Below are 4,038 nucleotides of genomic sequence, written 5' to 3'. Positions count from 1 at the left end.
ATTCTTTTAAAAAATGTTTATATGATTTATTGATTTTAGAGAAAGAGAAAGAGAGAGAGAGAGAAATGAGTGAAAGAGAAACATCAATTGACTCCCGCCTGCACAACCCCTACTGGGGATGGAGCCTGAAACTCGGGTGTGTGCCCTGACCAGGAATCCAACTGGTGACCTCCGGATGCATGGCTCAGTGCTCAACTACTGAGCCACAGTGGCCAGGCTAACCTAACTTAATTTTTAAAAATAAAAAAGTATATTAAAAATGTACCAGGAAAAATAAATTCATTTTCTCTAATATGTAATTGCGGGCATTATAAAATTGTAAAGCAATTTTCTCCCTTAAAAATGTTATTTAAAAAAAATATGCAGCTATATCAACAAATCAACAAATGACAAGTGCTGGTAAGGATGTGGAGAAAAAGGAACCCTCGTGCACTGCTGGTAGGACTGCAGACTGGTGCAGCCACTGTGGAAAACAGTATGGCATTTCCTCAAGGACTTAAAAATGAATCTCCCATTTGACCCAGTGATCCCACTTCTAGGAATATATCCCAAGACATCAGAAACACCAATCAGAAAGGACATATGCACCCCTATGTCCATAGCAGCACAATTTACAATAGCTAAGATTTGGAAACAGCCTATGCCCATCAGCAGATGAGTGGATTAGAAAACTGTGGTGCATCTACACAATGGAATACTATGCTGCTATAAAAAAGAAAGAACTCTTACCATTTGCAACAGCATGGATGGACTTGGAGAGCATTATGCTAAGCGAAATAAGCCAGTTGGAGAAAGATAAGTATCACATGATCTCATTTGTGGAATATAATGAACAATATAAACTGATGAACAAATATAGATCCAGAAACAGAGAAGCATTGAACAGACCATCAAACCTCAGAGGGAAGGCAGGGGAGGGTGGGGCTGGGGGGTAAGAGATCAACCAAAGGACTTGTATGCATGCATATGAGCATAACCAATGGACACAGACACTGGGGGCGTGACGGCATGTGCTGGGGGGTTGGGGTGGCTGGGAGAGGTCAATGGGGGAAAAAGGAGACATGTAATACTATACGTAATCCCCCCCCCAAAAAAGATGCTTGTTATTATAGAAGCAGAACTTCACTGTTATAGAAAAAGGAACATTTCATAGCTATCTTTGGAATGTCAATGTAATCTTGTTTCATACACAAGCTCTTAATAAACATGAAGCATTTCCAGTTCCTTTAGGCAACATTTAGCTGCAGATATGTCTTCTGAGAGTAAATGGGTTTTTTTTTAGCTGAATGTCATTTTTTAGATTAAAAAAAATGATATGTGCTAGAATTCCTTTTTTAAAAATTGTGTTTTGCCTGGGGGATTTATTTATTCTAGTCCAGCGGTTCTCAACCTGTGGGTCTCGACCCCTTTGGGAGTCGAACGACCCTTTCACAGGGGTCGCCTAAGACCATCAGAAAACACATATATAATTACATATTGTTTTTGTGATTAATCACTATGCTTTAATTATGTTCAATTTGTAACAATGGAAATACATCCTGCATATCAGATATTTACATTACGATTCATAACAGTAGCAAAATTACAGTTATGAAGTAGCAACGAAAATAATTTTATGGTTGGGGGTCACCACAACATGAGGAACTGTATTAAAGGGTCGCCGCATTAAGAAGGTTGAGAACCACTGCTCTAGACCAACATATGACATCATAAAATAGCACACATAAACTGACAGGAGCAGCACTCTAGGGACATACAGACTTAACAGGATATTTTCAAAATTAAAAATATTTTATAACATTAAAAAAAAACCCAATTTTAGAATGGTAAAAAAAATGCATAAGCAGGGGGACCAGAGATCATATCTTTGTTACAAAGCAACAGAATTGGCACAGCCCTTCTTGCAATCTTCTGTGACCCGTCCAGCTCATGCCAGAATTGCCCATCTGTAAATCCTACTGGCACTTTCTGTTTATTTATATCTGTTGAGACTGAGATCATCAGCCTAAGGCAGATTTTATCTAGGCCACATGTAGAATGAATATAGTACAAGTTTGATGTGTGTACTAGTGTGTTATTTTGTTTGACTTACAGGTTTGTAATTTGTTAACATTTCCAAAATTGGCAAATTTCCTGTGCATATCCAGTGTTCTAATTTCTCTTGAGAAATCAGAAAGTTCTGGTAATGATCAATCCATATGCCCAAGTTGCCAGAGCCAAGTGGTGGCTGCTTTCTGTAGAAGGAGCCTGTGCCCTCGGGTTTGCGTGTCTCCACAATCATTTGTGGTACCCCTTCTGGCCTGTGGACTTACAACATGTGATCTCAGGCCCTAAGGAACGGCCTGGTATAGGCCATATTGGTGCAGACCCACTCGGTGTGGATGAACAGGCCAAGGCAATGGCTGAGAGCCTGCTGACAGTGTTGGGCCTGAAAACTCGATTGTGAGTACAGCTAAAGCCACAAAGTGGAGGGAAAGCTCACAGGCTTAGAGAATCAGGACATTTCTATGGAGGTTGCAGATGGCCGTAGGATGGTCTGGCTGATAGTGGACAAGTATTCCCCAAGAGGGGGCAATGGCAATTGTTGTAATTAATGATATGCTGGTATCATCTGGGCCCCACAGGTCATGACCTCTGCCAGGCTATGCTGTGGCAATTTCCTTCTACAAGGGAACCAGCATCAAATGGAAGCAGGGGTCCCCTAAGAGTCATTACACCAGGGATACAGGTGCTCATCAATGTCATCACTCTCTTCCGAGGTTGAGTCAGGGGCTCTGGCTTCAGAAACCTTCACCAAGACCTCATTTTTATAATCACTCAGATCCTGTCTCGTACTGGCTCTCAGTGTCTATTTTGCATCTTCAATAAGAGAGTGACTTTCTTGTGGGCAAGTGAAATGCCTTCTTCTATGACAAACCACTGTGTGTTACTCAAACAGCATGTTCCTTATTCTAAACTGAATCAGGTCATCTTTAGTGCGTGATTATAAAGACAAAATGGCTGAGTGATAATGGTGGGAACCGCTGGGGCCATGGAACAGTCAGCATGAACCCTGCTTTGTTCTGTGAGAGCTGAGACCTGTTTGGCTCCTTCCAGGCTGCAGTTCCACAGAGAGGAGACCCTTTAAGATGTATATTGGGAAGCACTACAAAGTAATTATCAGATAGTAATGAGAGTGTGGGAGTTCTCACCCCATTACACCTGGGAACAGGTATTGCATGGTTGCAATGTTTCCCAGGAGGTTTTTGAAGCTAAAAGACTTCAGAGGATAAATCTTCTCCCTGAAGATTGCATCGTTTCAAACAACTCCCAGCCAACTATCAGAAGAGATTTGTTCCTCCACTCATACAGGTTTCTAACAGAAATGAGCTCCAAGAGCCATGGAAGGGAGGTTCTTATGTTGGTGTAAACACTGGTTTATCAGCCTTGCTGTCATTAGCATACACGCTGTCTGCTAATTATTCCCTAATTTGTGCTGTGCAAACATCTAACAATTCCTCCACCAACAGCTTTTCTAATTAGTAAGAAAATCAGTGGCAGATGTGAAATTCGTGGGATGCTGAATGTAAAAGTTAATTAATTTTTAAAACTTTGAAGCCTACAAAAAAGCCTTTTCTGAGAAAACTTCATGTGATGTCCTCATTAACAGAGACCCTGAAAAGCCTTTTCTTACCACATGGACTCTTCTCTGGATGGGAGCTATTTGGGGACTTTATTCACTATGAAATCATTGTTTCAATTGGACCGGGAGTTGGTGACTCTGACATCTTTGACCAAATGTCTAACTGTCCTGACTCTGGTGGTCAGTGGGGCCCTGCCCCTCCCACCTCAGGGCAGTGTGAGAAAGGCGATGAGGGCCTGGGTCTCACATTCTAAAAGCTCCCAAGACCCCTGGAGTCCCTCTTGAGAATGTGTGCCTACCCCTTTGTGCAGCAGAATTGTCCCCCAAGATGCTCCAGTGTGAGCAGTCACTCTGCCCCCAGGTTTAATAGGCCTCCTGCTTCAGGGGCCAGCTGGGGACCTAACAATGAGATCATC

The sequence above is a fragment of the Myotis lucifugus genome, unplaced genomic scaffold (genome assembly GCF_000147115.1).
Source record: "Myotis lucifugus unplaced genomic scaffold, Myoluc2.0 scaffold_0, whole genome shotgun sequence".
NCBI lineage: Eukaryota > Metazoa > Chordata > Mammalia > Chiroptera > Vespertilionidae > Myotis > Myotis lucifugus.
Note: the sequence above shows the minus strand (reverse complement) of the source record.